Genomic DNA, 27881 nt, shown 5'->3' with positions numbered 1-27881 from the left:
CTTTCTACACCACCATTTTCAGGATAAGATCCTAAAATCTCCATTTTTAAGAAACTCTTCAAGTGATACTTTTTCCATCATCATCTGTCCACATTTGGAACACACTCTACCACATGCAAGGTATATTTTTGTCTTTCTTGACTCTGGAAAGAAGTACATGTACATACACACACACACATACCACTGCTCCACCTAACAGAAACAAATCTGTGAAAGTGAAGGAGGACTTCCATGTCTGAACCAATTAATCATCCTCAGAGATAACTGCTTGAGTCTAAAGTACACAAGACCATTTCATGTGTAAGAATTGTTTGTGGAATGAATAAATGAATGTATAACAGTTGAGTCCAAGGAGGAGGCAAGGAGATGCTGCATTCAGTAGTAGTCTATAAGACTGGACAAGAACTTTGTACATCCTGTGTTGAAGAGCTGCCAGAGAGAAGAAATGCTTAAGGCCAAGGAAAAGTAGCATAAAAGGAAAACTTAAAGAGGAGTATGAAGCTTGGAAGGAACCACATATGAAATAAAATGTCATTTATTCTTTTCTAATCACAATTCAGTTTAATGAGGAGATTTGGCAGGGAGTGGGCCCTGGTTGGAATAAAGATGCTCTATTAACCAAAGAAGTCAGTGGAGATTACGTAGCCAAATAAACTGTAACGGTCTTCCCTAATTTACCAGCTGTTTCCTTTCTGTTGAATGGAAATAGAAAAATTAAACCTCCTAAACTCAATATAAAAATAATTCCTTCAGACTCTAGAGAGCATGATCAGGTTCTTACAAGAGAAACTATTTAGCAGTGACTTAATAATGCATCTTCAGAATACAAATTCAAGGGACCAGACATGGAATGTTCATCAGCCTTTCTAATGACATTCACAGAGTTATTTTTATGCTTAATCAAATGAGTCTCAGACAGCTTTTGAATATGGAAAGGATGATACACAAATGTTTGTGCCAATTTCTGGTTATGCACTTTGCTTAAAAATTGACTTAGACTAGCTGAATTTTGGCTGAAGAGTTTTCTTGGTAAGAACACAGTAAAATACGTGGGCATTTCATCTGAATTGGGGAATTTCACTTTGGGTCATTTCACTTTGGGTCTCAGGGTTGTAAAAGTTCAGCTAGGTGACAAAGTGACAAATTCTTATTACACTATTTAACAAAATTTTATAGATTACATGAAGTGGGAGATTTCCATTACCATTTCCTGGATGGGGAATACATTGAAACCTTCTATTAAAAGGATAATAAATGACTCAAAATATAAAAATTAAAGAATGTTCCCTTCATTTGATTTTGCATTAGAAATACAAATTTATAATATAATTTAGAACTAAAAGAAAGCATCTAACTCAAAATATTTATTTCACAAATTAAGAAAAGTTGTCAGTTTTAGTTCAAAGTTAGAACACCTAAGAGTTGACTGGATTTTTGATAGCAGTGTCAACTTAGTATGACTGAGAACTTTGCTTTGATTTTCCATATATGCCCTGGAAAGAAGACCAACACCAATGCCACCAAAATAATACCCCATAATGGACAGTTGTCATTCCCTCAAAGTCCTTGTCTTCATATCTTTCCCACAATATGCTGGTTTCTAGGAAATACTTGGTGGAATAAAGCAAAAAGAGGAGGGAAGACCCCTGCAAAATCTTACCAAAACTACCAATTCCTGTGAAGAGAAAAAAAATCATTTTTTCCTTGGCTAAAGTAATTTGGTTTGGCTTTCCACATGACCCAAATTTGCCAGATAATTACCGGTTCTCTGTTTCTCTTCATGCCATTTTGGTCTGGCCTTTTAATCCTAAGTATACCCACAGTCCAAGGGATTAACTGAAAATTTCCCCTGACATTATTAAACCCATATACCATGTATTTTATGGCCTGCTGCAGGACCCCAGATTGCCAGCACTAGGGAATAGGCTCAGGAGACTGTCCTGTGTCCCCAGATCAGATAAAGGGAAAGAAGTTATTTGAAAGGACTAGTTGGGGTTGCAAACTCCTTGAGGGTGGAAATATGTCTCCCTTAGTCATTTTATCCTCATCACCTTGCACAATGCTTGGCAGTCAGATAGAAGGAGCTAGGTAAACATTTCTTGAAAGTACATATAAATGAATGAATTGAAAATCAGATGAGCGAATCTAGAAAGTTGAGACAGTGAAATATAACTTCTCTCCTGATTATTGTAAAAAACCGTCAGATCCATACCACACACATACACACACACACACACACAGAAATTTGCTCTAGTGTGGCTGAACATAGATAGTGAAAGCAACTAGAACTAACAATTGGTGGACTCTTCTATGTACCAGGGATTGTTCTAATGAAGTCCCTTATGTGTATTAATTCATTTTAACCACTGCAAACCTATGTAGCAGACATTGTGATTATGCCATCTGGCAGACAAGGAAACCAATAGATTGACAGTCTCAGATTTTCTCAAAGTGTCCCATCTAAAAAGCAGAGAGAACCACGATATTAGGCACATGCTCTTAATCACTATGTATGCTCTGTTAACCACCAAAATTAATGTTAAGCCTTAGTAATGAAGATGGCTGATGACTCAGGATAAATGCTAGCGGCTTACCCTCCACATCTCCACCCACCTTCTGAGAAGTATGACTATGTTTTGGGGGTTATTTGTTAGTGTCATTGGTCAAATAGGTAACTCTTATGGTGCTTGGCAAACTCTTAGGACGTTGTGGGGTTTCACTTGTACTGACAGCCCACACACAGGTGACATGCAGGCCACTGTTTACAAAAGATCCTCAACAAAAAAGGCTGAAACAGCTAACACAACCATCCCCTAAATGGCAATACACAGTCTGCAAGGCATGCCCTGTCCCTCTATGCTCACCAACTTCCCTCCACAAGGCCCCCTCAGGTCTGGCCTGCTTATCTCAACACTCAGGTTACCACTTCTCTCCATTTTCTAATCAGGTGACTATCACTTGGTAGCCCAAAGAAAGAGTGCAATTATCTGGTTCTTTATTCCCTTTGTCACCTAATTCTATGTCATAGATTCTATAACCTGCTTCCTTAAGGACCTTTCCTTTGGATACTCAAGGGTTTTTTTCTCTGCCAACAAAACTTGTCCCTTACAAATCTCTGGCATTCGAATCTATGTTTCTGTTGTAGGCTACATGAACATATTTTATTAGTTTATTTCTTTTTCCTTTCCTTATCTAACAATCCTAACTCTCCTCAAAGCAATATAGATGCTTCTGGCTGAACATGGAAGAAATGCTGAAGCATACAGAGAGGTTATTATTTCAAAAACAAAAATAAAAATAAGAACCTCCCTTTGTGCCAGCCAATCATACTCTACTCAATTAAGAAATATCAAAGCCTAATAATTTACTTCATTGAAGTATATGGTTTCATTTTCTTTTGTTTCATTTTGCCTCCTCCCAAAACCTGCAGAAGCAATTCTTGTACATGGCCTGATTTGCTCCAGAGTGGAAAACAGCTCTAGGCCTTAGCCTTTGTCCTAAGTCTGCCATTAACTTATTGCAAAACTTGGGCCGGCTACCTCCCTGCACTGCTGGGTAATCTGTCCCAGTTGCACAACCTATGGAACAATCCACCATTTATGAGGCAATTACTGGGGGCCAGGGGAAAGGAAAGGGTATGTGAATAACCTCTCTTACTTCACAAGAATTCTGAGAGCAAGGAAGGTATCTTCATCCCTGTTTTACAGATGAGGCAACTGAGGCTTATCATCCAGGTGTGGTGACAAATCCACGCAAATCCAAGATTCAAACCCAGGCTTTCTGGACCCTGAAACCCTTTTTATTCTACATCTATTATTGTGTGTGTGTGCGTGCGTGTGTGTGTGTATGTGTGTTACTAAAGCACTTCTAAGTCCACCATAGGGGAAACATTAATGGGCAAATACACATTCCAAAACACATCTATGCCCAATACCGGAAAGAGAACACCCAATGGTTAGTTACCCTAGTCAAGGGGCAGAGCCATGGGGATATCCTCATCCAAGAAGATACAGAAAGCAAATGTGAGTGAACAAGCAAATTCCCTTTGGTTGACCGATCTGGGTTGATTACATTGTTGGGACAATTTTTCACTCTTCTAAGGAGAGACCAGAGTTGCAAAATCTTTAAAAAGGGCAAGGCAGACCACAAGCATTCTGGCAAAATTCTGGTTTGCAGTGGCCTCTCATGATGACTTATTTCTGCTGAAATGATAAGGATCCCAGGCAGGCTCTCTGGGCAGGAAACGCCAGTTACTTAGGGAGGGAGCCCAATTGGGAAATGAACAGTGAACCATATGCAGATTCTCATATCCCTGACGCAGCAAAATACTCTCTTGCTCTGCATGGCAAAGTTGTTTTCCCACTGTGTGCGTGGGAGAGAGATGACGCATTCTGTGACAGTAACTGTGAACAGGTGGGGGGAAAAACAAGGGTCACTTCCAAGAGGTCTGTTAAAACTTTTCCTTTTCAAAGTCTGAGGAAATAATAATGTGGCTGCCCAAGTGAAAGTCTATCTGTTGCTATGCGTTCAGTGTACACCTTGCTTATCCACTCAAAAGTTTCAATTAAAATCACAGCTGTTATTTGTGTACTGGGTTCAGAAACTCTCCCATGGCTATGGCAAAGGAACAAAGGAAAATACCCTTGTTGGTTGTTACACCTGCAAATGGGATGAATGGAGGTTGGTGTCAACTGCATTCATATTATATCTGGAATAAAAATAATGCCTTTAATTTGCAGAAAGCTTTACAGCTTATTAGCCCTTTTATGTACATTTCATGCATTCATTTAAATATGATGCCTCCCTTATAGAAAACAAAAGGATGCTTTTAAAAAAATCAGCTTCTACAGCATGTAGATGACCAAATGGTTCTAAGTGTCTAAATATATTTATTACACGTTCATAGCACTCCAAGATTTCCCACTTAAAAATGTTCTCCTCCATCATGATAACAGTAACACACACAGCATATAAGCATATTTCCTGTTTTCAGTTGTCTTGTCTATCCTTTTTTCTTATTGATTTATAGGAGTCCCTTACAATTCTTAAGATGGGTTCTTTATATTGAGTTCTCAGTGTGAGTCAGATATATGATTATGACTATCTTCCAATTCCTTATTAAGTCTGTGACTCATATACTACTTGTTGAACTTTGGAGTTAGAAAAATTCCTAGTGATTCTTTATCACAACCTCTTCATTTACAAATGGAGAATGGGCCCAGAGAGAAGCTTATAAAGCTACTTAGTGATAAAATTAAGATTAGGGCCCAAGTCTTCTGACTTTTTCTCCTGGGCTGTAGCTAATATCCTGCACTGGTAAATTCTTAAGTTGTGCGATTGTCATACAATGTATATAGTCATATAATTCACATATAGCAAGTAAGAATAAAACAACCTACTGACATGTGAAACCAGACAGATAAATCTCAGACATACATTAAGAGGAGAAGTCAGGCATAATAGGTTATATACTGTGAGATTCCATTCATATAAAAGTATGAAACTAGGCAAAAGCACCCAGTGGTTGGAGAAAGTAGATCTCTACTCCTTGAAAGAGGACAACTAGAAGACAGCATGAGAGAGCTTTCCCCTGGTATTGAAATGTTCTATATTTTGGAAATAGTTGCATGGATGGATACATTTGTAAAAATCCACCAAGCTGTAACATTTAAGATTAGTGCATTTTATGGTATGTAAGGTATACATTCATAGAAAACAAAGAAGGAAACCAAAGCAGAGACTTAATTATTTCTCATTGACTTGATGGATATTGAGCAAAAAAAGAATAATTCTGGCCCTCAAATAAATGATTTTTAATCTGAATTATTCTTTTTGGCTGACTTTCACTATTACACAAACCACAAAGTTGCCAAATCTCCATTTCTTTGAATAGTCTGGCTCTGCCTTGAACAAGTTGTGGGTTGGGCTAATTGACCTTCAAAGTCACTCCTTGGTCCAAATTTCTGGGATTTTTTTTTAAAGAAATGCCAAAATATATATAATCTCTGAGTGGGAAGGAACATCGGAAAGTGTCTGGTTCTTGTCTATTATTTTGTAGGAGAGAGTGAACATGGAGAATGGAAACGACTTGTCCAAGGTTGCCCTGATGGTTATTCAGTGCAGTTCTGCAGATGTCATCTCAACTTGGTTCAGCAAATAATCTGGGTACCTGCTATGTGTCAGCCACTGAGTTATATTGGGTCCCCAAGTTTCATAAAGCCATGGCCAAAGGCACCACTGTGTTGCTTTGTGAGAGAAGCAATGAGCTCATTTCCCACATCCTAGGGTGAGAGCAGCAGCAGATAAGGTCAGCAGATGTGAAAAGGAAGTAAGACAAAGGTCATAGCACCGAAGTAACGTAACCACATAATGCCCTTTCCTGCATTCAACCACAGAACAATAAAAGTCTTTTCTTATCCCAGGGTAGTGGCTCTGGGACTCTAAATAATGATAATGGCAAACTATAATTCTAGAATCTACTATATGAAAAATTTGATAATACAGCCTAAAACTATATAAGCCTGAAATTCCCTATTTTGTAAATGTGTACTTCCTTTCTAGAGAAACTTGTGTTTTCAAAGTAGTTTTCTTCTTCAGTTGACTTAGCAAACATGAAGAACTAATTGCTGTAGCCTTCTTATAAAGTGGCTGTAGGACTAAGCTGATGAATATAAAATTTCTCACTCAAAGCATCCAAAATCTAAGAATTCACCACTGTGACAACAGCTTAGTACAACAGACATAGGCTCAGAGAAAAAGTCAGAAGACATGGGTCTGTCTTTTGTTTGTTTTGTTTCTTTTTCAAGTTGTTATTTAAATTCCAGTTAGTTAAAAAAAATAAAATAAAATAAAATAAATAATAAATAAATAAATAAATTCCAGTTAGTTAAAATATGGTATAATACTAGTTTCAGGGGTAAGATTTAGTGATTCATTACTTACTTACCAACACCCAGTGATCTGTCTCACTTCTACCACTCACTAGTTGTATGATCTTTTCCTCTCTGGGCAGTAACTTTTCTTTCACAAATTAAAAGAGTCCATATTTAAGACTTGCCCACATTTTTCTCATCTCTAAGTTTCAACAAAGGCTATAACTCATGGGCTCATTTAAAAACTTTTGAGTCTGATGGGCTTTGTTAGTTGTTCCTGGGAGCTCTATGGGTAATGAGGATGCATAGGATCAATAGGACAAAGGATGGGGAACACATAAGAGGGAAAGGGTGAAATTGGAGGAGACTCTAAGGAGATTTCACTGAAGTCTGCTTGACTAGCTGCGAGGAAGGGCCTTCAGGTAGCTCCTGTACTAGACTTCTGGCCTCCTTTCCTTTCCCTTCACACCTGTCCCACAGAATATCTCATTCTATCTTGATCAAATTGATCACTAAGGTCTCAGGACCTTAGTCTGGGATGGTGGCTGGCTGTTTTTCTGTACTTTCTCTCTCATCTCCTACCTCTCTCCCTTATATGCTATTTTGGTCCACCCCCAAAACTTCTCCTCTGTGCTTCAAAGGCACCATAATCCACACGTTTCTTTCTATTCATGAACCTCAGGGACTTGGTTGAAGCTTATACCTCTGACCTCTGAGCTTAGAGGAGACTATGTAAATGCATAATCCCCACTACCAATCTCCTTGCAGTCTTGCCTCCTTGAAGCTTGACATGGCTCAGAATTCACCTGGGATACAGACAGAGATTTTTCAGCAGTGGGCACAGTATGGGTGCACTATACAGCTCTGAAGAAAGTAACAGGAATACTCAGTGCCCAGTTACCAGGAAAGCACAGTCATCCTGAGGGCACAGCTGAGCCACTTCTTGTGGAAAAGCTCCCAGAGAATATCCCTTTCCCCAACACAAAGTGTGTACAAACCAGATTGGGTCTTGTATCTTACCATCACCATTTAATGAGACCTAAAGAAATGTGAGCTTTAAGGAGCTACCTCCTCTATTCTAGCACCCATAAAATTAAAACCAACCTCCCCAAACTCCTTCATGAACTTCTTATACCTCCAGCATAATTTGTAGCAGTTCTCCGTGTGTCTATTTCATCTTCTTGAATCTGATGCTATGGTCCTGTGGTTCTCAAAGTGGGGTGAAAGAGTTCTCCGCATTAGAATCACTAGGGGAGTTTGCCCTGATGCCCAGGCTATGCTCACAATCCAGTAAGTGAGAATCTCTGAAGGTGAGACTCAGGCATTAGTATTTTGTAAAGCCCCCTGGTGGTTATAACTTACTGAAGTAGAGAATCACTGCATCATTTGATTTAAGAATCATCTCAGAGGCTTGTTAAGAATAAAGATGGCTTCCTCCCCCCCCTCCCCCCCCCCCGCCGAGATTCTAAATCAGTGAGTGTGAGGTGGAAGCCTTGAAAGATGCATTTTCAATAGAATCCTCAGGGAATCTCATTGCAGATGGCGTGAGGACCACACTTGGAAAAAAACACTGCTCTCTATCCACCAAACTACTCAGTCCAAGTTGCCTGAGCACAGAGAGCACTCTCACTCTCCTTGGCTTCGATTCGGATTTGCTCTTTCCCTGGAATACCTTCCCCTCACCCCGACCTCTGAGAGAACTTTCGGTCACCTTCCAAATGTAAACTCTTCTCTGTGACTTTTCCTGACCCTTCCCAGGAGGAATTAATCACTTTCCCGTCTGAGTTTCCGTAGCACTTTGTACATGCTTCTGCTAAAGCATTTATCATGCAGTATTATGGCAGTTTCTTTATGTGTCTGTCACACCCTTTAAACTATGAGTATTTTCCTTTTTTCATTTCGCCAGCAACTAGCACAGTGCCTGGGACATAGTTCAAGTCAGTAAATGTTTATTAAATTAAATGAAGTTGTTTGTGGAGTTGGTCAACGTATTTGATATCCATCCATTCATGTGTGGCAAGACTACAGATGCTGGGATAAGGCACAGGAAAGATCCAGAGAGGAGTGTTGGCCATGACAAGATGGGATAGGAGGACTGCCAGCCCCAGAACCAAACTAGGGCATGACTCCTTCAACACAGAGGACATACAAAACAGATTCAGGTTATGTCCTAACACCAACAGGGACAAGAAAAAAACATAAGATGGTAATTGAAAGTCAGAAGTAAATATGAAGCAGAAGTCCAGGCTCATGGGTACAGTTAGTAATTATAAGAATAACTAGTGTACTTATTATTTAAATTCAAATAATACGGGCTCTCAAATCAAAGCCCAGACCTACAAACAAAATCTCTAGGAGAGAGGCAGCTCTTCCTGTCTATCCTACCTCTATGAAGTGTGGAGCTGAGCAAGGCTGAGTATAAGGTAATGGACATTGTGGAGAGGGGAAACAGAAGCTGAGAAAGGCTGTAGACTGAGTGGGTGGAAAAGTAAATCAGAACAAAAGCAAAGGTCACTCTGTCTCTCCCAAACTACAACAATGTAAAGTTGTGATTCTGGTCATGTTTCAAATTCTGAGAAAGGAGAGGAATACGGGGGTGTCATTACCAGAGTCAGCAAAACTGCAAAGTCTCAGGGCACAGTCTCCCAGAATTCACTCACATCTGACACTAAATACATGTTCAAGGAATTTCTAACAATACCTCAGTTTTGATCAGTCACTAGAAGATTCACAGAACTCACTGAAAGATACTATATACACAGCCATAGTTTATTACAGGGATTAAAAAGAACAAAAGGAAAATTCATATAGGACAGAGTTTCAGAGAGCTCCAAATGCAAAGCTTATGTCATCCTCAGGACACACTGCCCTCCCAGCATCAACGTGTGACAACACAAGCACAGTAACTGCCGATGTGGGAAACTGAGATTCAGTGTCCAGGGTTTTTACTGGGGTCTTATCACATAGGTATAATTATTTGATTGACTTATTGATTGCCCACATTGTTAAACTCAGTCTCTAGTGGCACTTCCACTTTCCCAGAGGCTGAGCTAGAAGAGGCCTGAGGTTATGTACAGGGTGCCTGGGCTTTGTCATATTTGAAATGGGAGTTAATGCTTGCAGAACTAAAACTAGACTTTCCATGGAGCCATCGGACCCCTATCCACAATACATAATCATGGCATCAATCCCAGAATAGCCTTACTATAAGTTTGGAATATATTATATGTGTGTGTGTGTCATTATATATAATACATACTTAATATTTATAATTCATATTTATGATATGTTTATACATCTTATATAGTATATATTTTGGAATAGAGGTAAAGATATTCAAATATACATATCATTATATATAATACATGTCATTATGTATAACATATATATGTTGTATATATACGTTTTATGTATATATATATGTGTATATATACATAATGACTCCTCTAAATTTCAACATAACCCTCAGTTAGTAACCAATTAAAAAACTATCAATCAATTACTCTTTTTGAAGAGTATTTGTTATGTGTCTAGCACTATCCCAGATGTTAAGCCACTATTTGGAGGAATACTGGAGAAACATGAGATAGAATCAAGGATCTCAGAAGTTACAAACTAGTTGAGAAAGATAATTGAGACAAATGAAATAGGCAAAGGTTTTCAAATAGAACGCAGTGGGACATGTCAAATTCTCTACACCTGATGATCACTGACAGGAGAGATATCGGTAATGAGAATGTGGGAACTGGTAACTCTCTGTTGGCAGCAAAGAGTTGAGCCCTCACTGAAATAGAATGCCTAACAGTATGTAATTAAGGGCTTACATGTGAGGTGGAAACTGTGTATGTGAAACGAGCTCAAAGAGAAAAGCAGTAAGGCATATGGAAGAGCAGCAAAAATTTCCGGAGAAACCTTGAAGCAGCAGGATTGTGTGGACAGACCAGGTGGAAAAGAAGGCCACCTTGACTGCCCTGATGGACAGTAAGGAGTTAAGTCCATACTATATTTCACAAGAACCAGGCATCAAAAAAAAAAAAAAAAAAAAAGAACCAGGCATCTGAGTAGCAGTGTGGATGTTCTGATAATGAAAATACCAAACAAAAGCTTCGGAATAGCTTCAAAAGCTGATATACAGAAGCAAACAGGCACATTAATCAGGATGCTGGGTGATAACAAAGATATAAGGCCCTCTCCCACCATCTTTATGAAGCAGCTGCCAGATAATCAAGATGTATCACTTGAAGAAGAAAATGTTGGGGGGAAAAAACAGAAGTCAGTACTTTACTGGAAGAGGAAATGAGGTGCTCAGAAGGGAGATTTGGGGGTAGTTTGGGAAGAACAGGAATCAACATAAAAGCATTTTCAGACTACAATAAGCCATTAGCACAATCCTGAGTGGCTAAAGAACTGAGAAGTTAGCAAAGGACTCTGAGCAATTTCAAAAACTCTAAGGCATCTTCTATGTTTATTAAGCTGTCTGAACTTTGAGAGACACAAGCAACTCATCTGATTTCCTGGGCTTTCCAGGATCTGGTAATACATTTTTTTATCTCTGCCATTAATTAAGTAATTAAATCACTTATTTGACAAATATCTGAATATCTCCACTATTCCAGGCCTTACAGATACCATAATAAACAAAAAGTCTCTGTCCTCATGGAGATCATATTCCATTGGAAAGTTACAGACAATAAACATACATATGCCTATTATCTAATATGCAATATAGTCGTTAGTTCCATACTCATTAGAACTAAAGTATGGTTGAGGAGGTGGAGAAAGAACAGGGTAATACAGTTCTTATAGAGTGGGCCCTGATAAGGGGCATTTGAGCGGAGAGCCATATAAAGTGAGAGATGAGACTGCATGGACATCTAGGGGGAAAGTATTCCAGGTTGGGGAAACAGCTAGTACAATTCCTTGAAACTAGAATGAATTTCACTGGTAAGCTTTAACAGGCAGGCAAAGGGGAGGCTGAAATGAAGTGAGAGAGGTAGGCAGTGGCCAGTTCACACAGGTTTTTGTAAATCAGAATAAACTTTGGATTTTATTCCTATTGCAAAAGAAAACCTTTGGACGATTTCCTTTATGTTCTTGAAAAATACAGATTACTTCCTACCCTTTCTGTGTCTACTTTCAAACCATGACTCCCCTGGTAAGAAGACCATAGTAAATATTTATTATTTCTACCTTCCACTATTCATCCTTTTATTTTCTCTTCAAATGGCCAGTGTTCATGCTGTGGAGTAACTCAAAACTTTATTCCTGAAGAACCTGAGCCTTCAGTGGTTCCTCCTTAGAGAGAATTGAAATAGCTTCCCTTAACTTAAAACTGAACAGCAAAGTCCTAGGAGTTTTCTCTGGATTTCATTCCTGTTCCTCTCTGACCCTGCTGTATCAGAAACCTTTGATAACTAGGATAAGTCACATTAGTCACCCTAGCCAATACTGTGGCCTATATTTTCCTGGCCCAGTGGTAAAAGGAGCATGAGATGATAGAGTGGCAATCTGTTGTTTCCTCTGGGGGAGGCATATCTCCTCCAAGTACTAAAGCTTCTATACAACTATTGCCCCGACACATAACATAATGACCATCATATTAAATGTAATTGTGAGAAGTGGCAGTCCCATTTCCTCGCTGTGGTCCCTGGATCCATTTTTTCTGTAAAGGTCTGCATCATATATCAAACACAAGTAAACATAGGTATCACCTCTAACATGGCTCTCTAACATATCAAGATGTGGACTTTATGTTGGCACAATAACTGAGTCTTATCTTAAGTCATTCTGCTGTAAAAAGCCAGGTGCTTCCAGGACAGAGTTTATGAAAGACTACGTATTTCCATGGGCTTCAGCGCATTGGCTTCCTTTTCTAAAATGTGAGTTTCTTGGCATGAAACAACATTGGGTGAGATACTGTGACAGTGAACAAGGTGTTTAGAGTATCTACAGATGATGGCTTTGGCAGAAGCACAGAGGGAAGGGAAGCAAATCCAAATCCAAATAGTATCTGTTTTAGTAAGGCAGTACTGCTTCTCCCTCCACAAAAGAAGTCAAATATGATACACCTGCCACCATGTGAATTACTAGAATGGTCTCAGTTGAGACAGGGTTGGCCACTAGACCTGACAAGTTGGTGATTCCTGGAAACTCTTAATGAAGGGAATTCCACATAATTCCTCATAACTAGTAGGTTAGTTCCTGCTACCATGGCCATTTAACTAATGAGCCCACTGGGCACCATTGGCACAGCTGAGGTCAAATACCTAGTAGCATTCAAAGGACAGATCATAGTAATTATCTAATTATCATAGGTCCTTTTAGTGAATCTTCATACAGAAATCAGATATTGTGGATTCATTTTGAAAGCACATTAGATTACAGTGTACCTGGGCACACCTGAATGTATCATTATGGATCAGAAAACACTGTGCATGCTTTCAATTTCTGTATCTACTATCTAGTTATAAATATCAGAAACAAACTTCATATTATTTACCAAAAAATGACATTGGGTAGCTCACAAAATCTCTAGGGGTCTTCAAACCCAGCTCAGATGCTACACATTCAGAGACCATGTTTGAAATCATGCTACAAAACCTGGTTGCTGAAGACACCACTGCTACTCTCACAAGAACTAGATGTCCCATGCCCCACATTGCTGATAGCTCTGCAGCCACTGTTGTCGCTGGAAATCAGATATAGCTGCTAAGCACTTTAATGGATCTGTATAGTCCCTGATGCTCTGCATCCCTGTCTTGCTTTTGCATTTGTGTTTATCTAAAGGCTTGTCTCTAGCAGCAAAGCCTGGAGAAATAACATACAATGCATAACATAAACCAAGGAAAAGGGGAAAAATGGATGATGAACTAAGAGCAACTTTTTACCTCAAAAGAAAATAGTTTAGCCAATGGGAGGGAGAACAAGGACAATCTCAAGAAGCTTACCTAGTGTTTATATAAAGTAGGTCACTAAGAAATGATAAGCACCCTGTCTCCTTCACAGGGTCATAAGCCTAATGGGTAAGTGAAACCTAGGGTATGTTCAGGGACAACTAACTGTTGCAGGGAACCATTGTCTAATTTCCCAGTGTATGGCATGGGAGACTGCATATCTCACCTGAGAGTCTTAGGTCTAACACGAAGATAAAATAGCACTGACTGAAGGAGGTGTAGCAGTTGGGTGTCTAGTTGAGCATCTAGTGAGGAAAACAGATGTGCCAGTAGCTTTCCAAACAGAAGCAATGTCATACAGGGAATTGTGACCCTACACATTCCCCATACAGGGAATTTCACAGGTGATGAAAGAAATAAGAAGTCAAGGAAGGCTGGTGAGGTAACTCAGGTATTAGCAAGAAATGAAAGTTGCCTAGGGCTGAAGGGACACAGGGAAGATGTAGCATTACCAGAGCCAGGAACTGAGACGAGTAAGTGAGACCTAGAACTGTGGTTGTGACCCCTCCATGGTAGCTGGGAACACAAAGGATGGGACTAACTAATAGCAGTGGAAACTGCAAAAACAAGCAAACAAAAGCCGCTAGTGCTGGAGGCCTCATTTGAAACAAAAAGGAGGAGAAACACCTTGGTACATCCTGCCTTTCAGTCTTCCATGAATCCTTCACAGTGGCCAAACCCACCAGCAAACCGGTTGGCAAGGAAATCTGGTAAACGTAGCGCCCCTCATGCAGATGGCATGAGCTCTTCAAGATCTGCCAGGACATATAGGGCTCCACACTATGCACAGTGCTGACTCTCCGAATCACAGCAGCCTTCAGCACCAACACTGCAGGCCTGTGAAGGTCACAGCCAGGCTAGAGGTACTCAGTCTCTCCCGGGCATCAGACTAAAAGATAAGTCATCATTAAGGTGACATTTGTGTGACATCCAGTAAATTATTTTATAACTTGTGACTAAGACAGGAATGCAATGCTAGTGCAGCTATGAGGTTACCACACTGGGTTCTGGGGCGATGTGGCCGAAGGTCAGGGAAGCACCTAAATTATTTCCTGTTTGAATTTGCAGGTTCATGAAAAGCCACATTCAGCAAATAACCCATTTAATATCATCCTCAGCCTTGCTAAGACCTACTTTTTTACATTGGCCTCAGTGGCTGATCCCTTCAGGCAGCTACAATTCTAAGAAGAGGTCTGCTGCTAGGGGATGAAAGTAACAATGAAACTGTCCATTATTCATGGCTGTTCAGTTATTTAGGAGAAAACTTGTCTTTTTGGAGCAGTCTTTGACATGCTTACACCGTGCTGGCTTGCTTTTTTCCTGGGGCAAAATCCTCCAGTAAGATATATTAGATGTCTAGCCTTCTGAGAAAAGGGAAATGTTTACTGGAGGACTTCTGTATATGGCACATGCCTTGGCACTTTTCAAATATGTCATGTCTCTGGTTCGTAGAACCTCCCTGTGTGGTAGTGTGGGTATTCCACTTTATAGATAAGGAAATTGAAGTTCAGAGAAGTAAGGTGCTTTCCTAAGGATATAGCTAATGAGCGGAGAACCAGAATTTGAGGTAATAGCACCCAAGGCTATCCTCCCGGAAAACACTGGAGAAGACCCCTCAGAGGGAAAGATGCAAGTCAAGGATCTAGTCACCCAAACTAGGGGAATCCAAGTCCCTTAAGTCAGATCTTATTCAACTCGGATCCATAAAAACTGCAAAGGAAAAAGAGCTAAGGATTCATGACACTGAATTGACAGAGGATTCTGGAAATTTTCCTAGCATTAGTTGCTTTCCAAACTCTTCCTGTATCTGCTTTGGATTTTCAGTGACCCCCTACTAGAGCCTAGAAGATGGAAGTGTTATAGTAAATTATACAATGCCATCCCATAAAAGCAACCCTAGGGTGATGGATTTACCAATCTGAGTTCCCCATTTCTCACCTAATAATCTGAGAGCTGGGAAGAGGGGAGGTAGAGAAAAAAGGGAATTGCCACAATGCACTTGCTTTCCAGCACAGGGTACCTCTCTTCCTTCTCCCCACCTCCATTCACATCTGACTCAGCTTCCGGGAGGGAATCATCTCCCTCACACAGTACCCATTGGGCATCAACTCCAGACAAGGCACTTTTCCACCTGTGAGGAAATTTGAGGCTCTCAGCTCCTAGATGTAGAATCAAATGCCATGCTGCTAGTAAGATCAGCTCAAGTTCAGTGCTTCCCACTCCACAGACTCACTTATTCAATAAAAGAATGCTTTCAAAGTATAAGACCAGCCCTTCCTGGCATGGACTGTGACTGCAGGCCCCATTAATATGCTGGCCTTCCTGCCAGGCCTTCCCTGGTAGGCCTCTGACTTAGATGCTCAGGTTCTCTCTCCTTTCAGTTTGTTCCATTTCTACCTTTCAGCCTCAAGCTATTGTCTTATGGAAGGGTTAGGTCAGGGACAAAGAGGGGAGGGGAAACAGACAGGCAGGCTTTGCTCATTGAGTCCCCAGAGAAGCGTGGTCCTTTCCTGTTATCTATCTTCTCCCTCCAGCCCTTAACCTAGGTTCCTTTAGAGGATGTCCTTTTTCCTGTCTCTGGACTAAACAAACTGGGATTCTCTCTGGCTTTTGGTCCTGAGGGCTTTGTCTGCAGCCCTGCCTTGATTCTGCATCCTCTCTGATCTCGTCTGTCTTCCTGCTGAGGTTTTCTCACCTACCCCACACCCATGGTCACTTTTCCTGCCCTCTATTTGTGCCAGTTCCATGAGCTCTCTGGCTATTGTCCCAGGAACTTAACCAGCCTCCTCCCTCATCATCTTTTCTACATATAATCTTGGCACTACCTGCTCACATCTGACACAGGTCCTGCTAGACAATGGCATTTTCCTTGTGCAATCCTACTCACAGCTTCACAATCCACATCCACATTTCAAAGCATAGTCATTAATCCCAACCACACTAATAAAATACTTAAGACTGCACTTTTTTATTTTAACAAAAAATTTTTAGCCAATGATGACTACTTTTTCAGGGAACAATGCATCCTTTCCCAGAGAGAGGACTGGCAAATGTACATAGCAAATCAGAAATATTTCTACAAATATGTACACATGAAATACTTTGATATAATGTTAAAATCAATGTGTGTCTAACAATAAGTGTTTCTCCTCTACCCTCTTCCGTGTCTCTATATCTTAGTATACTGCATTGCCATCAAAAACCTCTATCATCTCTTGGGGAAGTCTGTTTGACATATTCCTGGTCTTATTTACTATATACATAACCAAGTTTACCAAAAGGAAAATTTATGTTGTCCAGAGTCAAAGGCCAAAAATAAAAATATATTTCAGAACAAGAAAGAAGCAAGCAACTACAAATCAAATAGAATTCTGGAGCAACTTCAAGGAATAATGGAATAGACTAGCAGGAGAAAGATGAAGCAGAATAAATTGATTTTTTGGTAGATAATTTCTTGCTAAGCCAGAGAAACTTTGCTGGCATCTGTTCCTTTGTGTACCACAAAACTCAAACCACAGCTAAAGCTGCTCTAAGTAAAGTTAGGGACCAGAAAGCATGGTATTTCATGGAAGCACAGAGTTTTAGAGCTGGAAGCAACTTTAAAGATCACTCACCCAAACAATTAGAATGTAAGAAGACAGAATCCATGAAGCCAATCTCAAATGGTATCAGATAATAGAATGATAGCTAATGTTTATTTTTAAATTATTAGAGAAAGAACACTTAAAGCAAGATTCATTCTTAGCAAATGTTTAAGTGTATAATATGTGACTATTGAGGTACGATGTTGTACAGCAGATCCTGGTGCTGATTTATCTTGCTTGACAGAAACTTTATGACCACTCTTAATAACTCCCTATTTCCCCCCTCCCTAAGACCTCAAAAGGGTATCCTCCAAGCTAAGTGTTTTTTATACATTATATTACTTCACCTCACAATAGCCTTGTAAGGTAGGAACTTTAACTGTCTGATTTTTCAAATGAGGAAATTGAGATTCAGAGATTAACTCATTAAAATCTTTACAGGTAGAAAATAGCAGAGCCAGTACATGAACAGAAGGAGCCTGACTCTGCAGACCTCTTAACCTCTGTACTAGCCAGTCATCACAAAGGGCTGGTCAACTCAAACCTCTGGTTAAACCACTCAGGTAAGGAAAGCAAATACATTAAGGAAGGACTTCTGGGGTTTCTACTTCCCGGATGGATGGAACCTATATTATTAAGTAGAATAATCTAGGTTGTGCTCCATTAACAAGCAATCCCCAAATCTCAATGTCTTAAAAGAAGTTGATTTCTCACTCATGCTGTATTGGGTCAATAGTGAATTTGGCTTCATGTTATCCTCAGGTTGGCAGAGCAACCCCCTTTGGAATGCTGTTGGTCATAATGACTGAAGGATGGGAGGATGGTGATTTGTGCACTGGCTGTAAGGGCTTCTACCTAAAGGTGATAGTCATGTTGTCCAAGTTATATGCCCACACCTAACTTTAAGGATGTAGGAAAATAGAGTATAACTATGAGGATTGTTTACTGACATGTTATATGACACAAGGCATTACTCAAGGGGGATGTCTAGAAATGTTGATGAACAGTCTCAGTAACTACCACAGTATGAAATTGTTGGAATTACTCACTTGACTCTGTTTGTATTAAATGGCCCTAATTCTGTAATTTAAATTTATTTGTATACTTTGAATTTATATACTTCATAAACAGATCTAATTTCAAATTATTTACTACTACCATTGCTCTTTTAGAGCACCACATTCACTTTCCCTCTAGTACAAAACTCATAGGTAACATTTCAGATCAAATTAATAAAAAGAAGATTTAAATAAAATGAAGTAAAATCTATATTCCAACTAATATACAAAAAATTGAGGCTTTATGACATAATATATGCAGAAATTCCTAGCATATTGCCTGGTACAAAGTAAGCACTCAATAATTGTTAGCTTCCGTAAACATATCAGATTCCAATTAGTCTTTCTTCAAGAGATATGTTTATCTCAATATCTGCCAAAGGCTGTTGAAGGCTAGCAACACTTCTGGCTCTAATGCTCATTACCAGACATACAGCATACTAAAAAATTAGACAAAAAATGAATGACCTTGAGAGATGTTGTCCCAAAGCACTTCCCCAAGGAGAAAATATACAAGCCAGTTCTCTGGGCCACACTTATTTTCACATGAGCTAAATCTCTGAAAACATAGCTCTTTCTAATTAATCAGAACCGTTTTCTGACATGTGCTGATCATCATCATCACCTCTCTGACAAGCAATTATACATTAGTACAGAATACAGGAGGTAAAGACAGGTAGAGGACAATAGAGGTTGTTTTCTCAAGGAAAAAAAAAGCAACCACAAGTGGCACAATGGAATTTTCCTATTAACTGCTGGAATAAAGATAGATATGGGCTTCCAAAGGCAAAATGCAGAAAACTCCACACAAAAGTGAACCACAGTAATCAGAACTGTAGATCTTGAGGGAAAACCCATGGTATGAGAGCAATTCTCTTTGAGAATTTAGAAAACAAACAAGGGCAGTGCCAATCACATAATTCTGCTCATCCCTTTTCTGATTAAACCAGGGTCAAAGGAATGCCAGTCCACTAGAAAAAAAAATGAATATTTTTACTGGTCTCACCCATGATGAAGATATTTTGATGATGGAAGATCTCTCCAACTTTACTCTACCTTACTTGACCCCAAATATGAATACCTCCAACTGAAACCTTGCTTCTTCATTTTGTAATATGAAGAAATGCTTGCTGGGGGAGCTTTCTAGCCGGATACCCTTGAATGCACTTCCTGATGATGTGGGAGATGCGCCAGCTGCCACTACAGATGCTGAAAGAACTGGGAACAAGTGAAGCTGATTGTAATAATATGCTGCATAAGGCTGAGGAGCAATGGTAGTGGAGAGCCCAAGTTCAGTGGGTAGGCACCTTCCAGCTAAACAAAGGCCAAGGCAAAATTTGGTCCATTGCTCTAGCAAAACTATAAGGACTGCTTGCTAATGTATTATATGGCACTGGAGGGCTACAGAATATTTCTTTAAAAGAAAAAGAAATAGTAGCATCAAGGGGAAACTGAAAGTTTCTTGTTCCTAGAGATTATGATTGCCAATTTATGTAAGCTGTATAGGCTGTGATTTCAGAGACATGGAGAAGGCTCTCAGCCAAGAAATATATCATTTTACTACTTGCAAATCCTTTACTTCCCCATCATTACAGATGTATTTCTTTGATCTAAATTTTGTTCTGTTTTTAAAATTAAAATTCAGGCTGTAGTAAATCAGCATCAAATAATTTACACCTTACTATGAATTAATTAATAAATTAGAATCCTACCCCAGAAATTTGTGAACATCTCCTAGTAACAAGATGGAGGAGAAAGAAAAATAATAGGGTGTTCAATGTCTGAAGGGATTTTATGGCATATAGGAACAGATTACTTAACTTAAAAACCAGGGGAGCCTGGGTAGCTCAGTGGTTGAGCATCTGCCTTTGGCTCAGGGCATGATCCTGGGATCCAGGATCAAGTCCCACATGGGGCTCCCCTCAGGGAACCTGCTTCTCCCTCTGCCTGTGTCTTTGCCTCTCTCTGTGTGTCTCTCATGAATAAATAAATAAAATATTTTTTTAAATAAATAAATAAATAAACTTAAAAATCAGAGGTTGAGAGTTAGGTATCTGGAAATATAATAGGAAGAGGAAAGGTAAAAGTAAAGTTAAATTTTATTCCTTCATGTAAATGTCTTTGTTTCAATAAATTGATTAATGGAGCTATTTGCAGAAATGGGATTTTTAAAAGCTGTTTGTACTAATCTTTTAGGCCAAAGATCAAGTCCTGAAAATTAGCATATTTTATTGCTTATAACTGCCTTTTCACTGCCTAGAAAACCACCTGTCGTATGACAGATAATACATTTTTTCGTGAATGAAGAAGTGAATTGAATGAATAAAACTAAAGTTTAAAATCCAAATAAGCAGCATTTCCTTCAAAATTATCACATGGGAGGTTGTGTACTAATCCTAGTCATCTGTTTATTGCTCAAAAAATATCCAAATGCTGTTCTGAGAATCCCCAAAGCAAGTGACAAATTCATTTTAAAATCATCAATGATGTCAATTCATCTCCCTATGGTGAATTATTTGGTTTTATTTTTTTAAACCATTACAAGTACGATAGCAGGTTAATTTTTAATCCAGTTCTATTTTTAAACAAAAATAAAATTTTATGAAAAAGACTGACTTTCTTATGGAGCATAAGCAAATCTAAAAGCGAGTCCCAATCATTCTAAGAAAGTTCTAAGCAATGGCAGTATTATTAGGCCAATTGGCTAGCCCTCTCAAATGGCTCCTTTGAAGAGTAAGATTTATTTGAATATCTAAATTCTGCTATTTTCTACTAAACAAAGAAACAAAAAATGCATTAAAGTCATACTCTGTTACTTCCTATTCATTACACGCATCATAAAAGAGCATAACACAACATATAAACTTGTTGAATCTCTGTTTTGCACACCTAAAGCTAATGTAACATTGTGTGTGTCAACTATACTCAAGTTTTTTAAAAAATAACATTTTTTTAAAAATATCTTTTAGGATAGAGCAATGATATGGAGATATATATATATATATAGGATATACGTATATCCTATATATCCTATATATATATATATATATATATATATATATATAGGATATATATATATCCTATGCATTACCTCATTTCTCCACTCACCTTGGATCCAGCTTAGGTAGATCCAGCTTCTGTATACATATATTATGTGTATACAGAAGGACTCCCACATACATCTCTCCCATTTGGACCTATCCTTTGAGTTCCAGATTTATATTAGACGCTTCACTTGGATGTGTGATACTATCGCAAACTCAAATGTCTACAAAAAGGTCTTATATCCTTTAGTCTTTCTCATCTCAATTCTTGCTCATAAATCTAATCTCTTCAGTCAGATTAGAAATCAAAAATTGAAATTGTGAATCAGGCAATATAAACCTTCTAAGACATCCTATCACCTTTAAATCCAATCCTACAGTCAGGGGGCATAGCCCTCTGACCTGGCCTCTGCCTCAGCCCCCAAATCTCTCCCCTCTACTCATTCTGCTCCAGCCCCTCTACTCTGCCTGCTGTTCCCAGAGCCACTAAGCTCAATATAGACTCAGCCCCTTGCACTTATTCTTCCTTCTGCCTAAATTCCTTTTCCCCTACTCTTCACATGTTTAATTTCTCCTTATCATCAGGACTCTGTTCAAATGTCATCTTCTTAAAAAGATAGTTCCTGATCTATCTAAAATTTCCCCACTCTAGACACTCTCTATTCCCCAGCCCTGATTTATTTTACTCATAGGACTAATCATAACTGAAGTCATTATTTCATTGTTTGTTCCCTGTCAGTTCCCCTTATGTCTGGAATGTCCCCTACATCAGTGCCATGAGGGTAGGAATTTTGCTTAACTTATTTACTGTTAGGGTTTAGAATAGCACTTGGCACATAGTAGGCATGTTACTGTGAATGAATGAATGAACGAATGTTCAATAAACCATACAAATTGCAGAGTAGTTTTAAGAAAGATCTATGATCAGACTGTACTCTCCTGAAAGTAAAGAATTGCTTATGAAGATGGCAGCCCTCAGTTATGTAAACAAAGCATTGTATTTAGAACTAATGCATCCACACAGGCTTGTATAGGGTACTAAGTATGTAGTCTGTATTAAGTATTAGCTGGCAAACAAGGTTCATATCATTTCTCACTATCTTCAGAATCTTTGAGTACTGGATAAAATGTTTCCTTGGGCAGGTACAAGAGGCTCTGAAATAAAGGAACGATATTCCCCTGGCCAGCCCTGACAAGGTATAGAAAATGACAAATACTAGCATCAATGGGCTCTGCTTCTTTACTCTCTTTCCTTTTAAAGTGTGGAGCCCATTGGAAAAGAAGCATTATATGAATTCAAATAATTATCTTATCAAATCCCCATAATTATTTTAACTATGTGGTATAATTTGTGCATAGTCAGTGATTAAGCTGTGCCATAATTAAAACAGTATCATGAAACTAATTACAAAGAGCTAGACAGACTGTGCTATCTTTCTGCTCGGTGTCCGAATGCCACATTACAGAAGAATATAATTCTACTCTGCAGACACCATTAAAATCTTCCAACATATTTTTAAATCCCTGGCTGTCTGAGGGGTGAGTTGGGTCAGGGAAGGACGGGTGATGACAAAGAATGGGGAGGAATCCTGAATGAAGTTTGGGCTTTTAGATAAGCCTTTCATCATGAGATGGGAAAATAACTAAAAAAGATTCTTGAGGAAAAAAATTTTTCCCTTTATAGAAACTGTCTAATCAGAAAGCCAGATAGTTTGGCTGGACTACAGGAACTATCTAGAAGACAGAAAGACCTGGCTGATATTTCCCCATTTAGACTGAAGCTACAATTATTTTCCTAGTCAGAGCACATGAAGGAAAGAAGAAAGAATCCAAGAGCTAATATTAAATTCATCATTTCAGGTAGTTATTCACACAAGGTCAATGGTGTAAGTAAAATATTTCACATGTATATATGTCTTTGCTAACAGTAGGTTTACGTGTTGCTTTCATTGATATTATCATCGTTTTTGTTTCCAACTAATGGCAGAAGAGGCAGTTTATAAGTACACAGACTAAATGGGCAAAAGGAAAATACCTGACATAAAACATACATGTCCTGGGTCACTAAGAAATGGCTAAAAAATAATTCAAACTGATTTTCTTTCACCCCAGTCCAAGGCTACCCTGATGAAACCATAAAAATATAATCACTGTATGGGGTTACATGAGAGAATGGCAGAGCAAGATATGGTAGAGGATAAGTATCATGGGTTACCTTAGATCAGCTGGTGTTGGACCAGTATCATCGGCACTGCTTGGGGACTTTTTAGAAATACAACTTCTGGAATCCTAACCCAGAACCACTGACTTGGAAGCTTTGGAGGTGGAGCCCAGCAATCCGTGTCTTAATAAGGCTTCCTGGTGATTCTGATGCTTGCCCAAGCTTGAGAGCCACTGCCTTTTTGTCATTATTTCTGAATTCCTTTTTTTCCAGTTTTACTGAGATGTAAATGTAAATTAACATCATGTAAATAGAAGGTATACAAATGATAGCTGTCCATCACTCTTCCTAGAGAATTATAAGGATTCAAACATGCCATTCCATGAGAATTCCAGGCCTTTTCCTGCTCTAATCCTGACCTTCCCATATCCTAGATGAATGAATAGCAACACAAATAAATTGCCAGTTAAACTCCCCTCTACAAATGAAGGGAGGAGTGTCAGTAGACCCACCTACAAAACCAAATCGGAAGAAGAACACTAGAATTCCATGTCTTTTCTCTGGATAGAGCTATGCTATTGGAAAAAAAAAATTATGATAACATTATACATTAGATTTTAGAATTAAAGATTATAAGCTCTTTGATTTCTAGTCACCTTGAATGTTCTTTGTGGCTGGCACACATGCTTTAGATATGTTGGCAATCTATACATATTTGCTTAAATTAATGAAGTAATATTTTTAACGGACTCCAGTTACCCTACCTGTGGGAGGCAGTTGTCCTCAGTCCTGTTCTTTCTCCACTGTCTTTCAGAGCACTGTCTCACCTTGCCAAGCATATCATCCTGAAAATAGAAAAAAATGGCTGTTTACCAGGCTCCCTAACTTAAAAGTCAGATCGTACTGGAAAGGCAGAAACTTCCTTCATTCATACTTTTGCTCACTCAACAAATGTTGACTATCTGTTTAGAGTATAGAAACTAGGGGAACATACTCAGATATGATCCTACGCCTGGGATGACACAGATGAGTGGAAGACAACATATATGAATAATTAAACACAATAGGAGCTGCAAGGTGTTACAGTGGAGGTAAGCACAGGATATGATACAAGGTAAGAGGGTACATTCAAGTCGACACCTCTAAGAGTGTGGCAAGGTGTCTATAGCATTATGCATGAAAATACTCTATTATACACTTCTAACCCAGCAACTCAAATTAAGCCAAGTCTGTGGATAAAAACATGTTCTGCAATCCAAGAGTGGTAAGGACTAGTATTAGTCAGTTTAGAACTGACCAAGGACATAAGGATTTGGAAAAAAAAATAAAACTTTTCCTTAGAATTGTCTGAATATTCTTACTGCAAACTACTTTTCCTGGGCTGTATACTGAATCTGTGTGTCAGTTCATTTGTGCCTCCTTGACGACTGAAGTCAGGGCCTAACACTTGGCAAAAATAATTTGAGCAGCATGCCACCCACTCCCCTCTCTGCTGCCACAGTGATTTTAGACTTTGTGCAAATCTACCCTAAGCAACTAGGGACTATAACTAGGGAAATGGATTTCCTTAAAAAGCAAGGGGAATGGAGTTGCCAAAAGAGTTTCTAGGAGGATATGCCTGGAATTTGGGATTTTTGATTTGTGTTTCTACAAAGCCTGGGCAAGCTGCCCTACTAAAATTACGATTAAGTTGAATTTATGACCAAGTAATGGTACATTTCTCTCATTAAAGACAGATCTTCTCTATCTGTCTGGGCTTGAGGGTGACCTGCGTGGGAAAACAATAAATCACTAGCCCCGCATTGCTCTTTTGTGTGCCTTGGGAGTAGAGGGGGATGCCAAAGCAGTTAAGGTCAGCTTTGTGATTTGTGTCCCAGGAGGGCAGAAAAATCAGTTTGAGGATTTGCTAAGGGATCAACAAAATAATTGATAACCAGTGCACTGGCATGATTCTGCAATTGGAATGCCTTTGAAACCATTCCCAAATGGCACCAGGGATTAGGGAAGATTCTTGAACAGGGAATGAGTTATGCGACCCGGGGCATACTTTAACTCTGCCTTTGACCTGGGTATCGTTGTGTAGAACACTTAACCTCAGGGACCTCCTCATCTGTCGAGTAGCTAGAATAATGGCTGAAACCCAGGTGGAGCCCACAAAGCATCAGGGGACACCCCCAAAAAGTAGTTAGTTTTTTCTGGGGGCTTAAGTTTGGTATTAAAATCAAAGGAACAAAAACAGATGAAAATGAAACCTGATTTCAATCCTCAATACCAAATTATAGGACCGACAACTGATGTTCTTTGAATTTTCCAGGGCTTCCTCACTTTCAGACATCTGCCTTAAGAAACAAGAACGATAACTGTAATACTTAATAGTTATTGAGTGTCTGAAACCTTGGGCCAGGTACGGTACTAAGCTTGCATTCCATGTCATCTCCACCATTTTCCTGTGAGGTGGGGATTTCTAGCTCCATTTTGCAGATGAGGATCCTAGGGTTTCTGGAAGCCAAGTCAGAGATCATGCCATGACCCAATCTTAGATTGGGCTGTTTCTAAAGTTATGCTTTTATTTATTTTTTAAATTTTTTTAAGATTTTATTTATTTATTCATGAGAGACACACACACAGAGAGAGAGAGGCAGAGACACAGGCAGAGGGAGAAGCAGGCTCCATGCAGGGAGCCTGACATGAGACTCCATCCCAGGTCTCTAGGATCAGGCCCTGGGCTGAACATGGCGCTAAACTGCTGAGCCACCTGGGCTGCCCTAAAGTTATGCTTTTAAATCCTGAAAAACTCCAACAGAGAAAATAAACTTCCTTCCTTCAGATCCTACCTGTTCTTAATTTTCTAAATCAAATATTTCAAATGTTAGATAAAATTTTGATATTATGAGGCTTAATAACTCGTTGAATAAGAATATCCCTTTTCCATTATTGCCACCGTGCAGAATTCCATTCAATAGGTATTACTTTCTCCCTCCAATTAACCGTATCTTTCTATTCTGTACTTAGAACATTTAAAGCGGAAGCATTTTGAAGATAAACTCTCCACACTAACTCCATTCAGCTTTCTGATGCCATTCTTTTATAAGTCTTACACTTTTTATAGCCTCAGATCCTTTCATAACATAAATTCTTTTATATTAATCAAGAATTTAATTATATGTTCCTCAAAACTTTATTCCTTTAAGTTATAATTTATTTCAACCATTTCTGAAATAAATTATTATAAACTTTTGATGACTCAAGGTCCTCCAGAGAATTCATGCTTATAAGGCTTTCTGTAGCTATATAAAATAAATACAGACTTCTGTGCATTGTAGTTGTTGGATCTGTATTTTATCTCTCTCTTCCCACCATTGTAAACTGTTATTCCACATGCTGTCAATGTGGCCTCATTGGTTATAATCTATCTTGCTTTATAAATGTCTGGATAAAGGACTGAGAGAAGATTCATGTTTTTACTGTGGACTAAAGTACATGGGTTTTGTGACATGTATTATATTATCATTCAGTTTACTTCTGAGTTCATAACAGTATTCCCAATGGTTACATCTGACCAAAGACATGAGCTGAATGTGAATGCAAGTTGGATTTTTTTTGCAAGTCATACATACATATATAGAAATAAAAATAGTTATAGATACAGATGACAACATAAGCATAGAAATACAGATAGCATGCATGGATGTTTTGGCTTAGACTGCAGACCAGACACAATACAGTGAGAACCATGAGAATAAGGTCTTCTTTAAACTGGAGACTTTTTCTTTTAAGATTTATTTATCTGAAAGTGGGGGGAGGGGCAGAGGGAAAGAATCCCAAGCAGATTCCCCACTGAGCAGAGAGCCCCACAGGGAGTGCAATCACAGTACCCTGAGATCATGACCTGAGCCAAAACCAAGGGCCAGGTGTTTAACCAACTGAGCCACTCAGGCACCCCTAAACTGGAAACTGTTTTTAAAAGTTTGCTTTGGGCCCAGAATTCAAGTTTAAACATTACTTACCACAATGCTTATTACACTACAATGCTTTATAAAGAAAGGTCACTCAGTACATGCCAACTAAAGAAAATCATGCAAAAAAAGCATTCAACATCAAACCATTGAATTGTTTGCTATTACTTTTTTCTTCCCAGATCTACCTATGATCCTCTTTAAACAAAAAACAGTTTGTAAAATAACTCACCTGTGTTAAAACTCTGTAAGA

At 38.9% G+C, this 27881-nt stretch overlaps 1 long non-coding RNA gene across 13 annotated transcripts in view; it reads right to left on the bottom strand.

Annotated features, from left to right (window-relative positions):
* The window catches only part of LOC140602986 (uncharacterized), a 118819-nt gene that overhangs the window by 42586 nt on the left and 48352 nt on the right, over nucleotides 1-27881 (bottom strand). For 11 of the 13 annotated variants that reach the window (XR_012006006.1, XR_012006003.1, XR_012005998.1 and 8 more), the window contains one exon: nucleotides 24437-24517. This is a non-coding gene — a long non-coding RNA (uncharacterized lncRNA). Of the gene's footprint in view, nucleotides 1-23726; nucleotides 23951-24436; nucleotides 24518-27881 lie in introns of all 13 variants that reach the window. The other 2 variants (XR_012006001.1, XR_012006004.1) reach the window with 1 other exon arrangement.

Source organism: Canis lupus, chromosome 13 (assembly GCF_048164855.1).
Source record: "Canis lupus baileyi chromosome 13, mCanLup2.hap1, whole genome shotgun sequence".
In the NCBI taxonomy this organism is placed as follows: Eukaryota; Metazoa; Chordata; class Mammalia; order Carnivora; family Canidae; genus Canis; species Canis lupus.
This window is presented reverse-complemented; position numbering and strand designations above follow the sequence as displayed.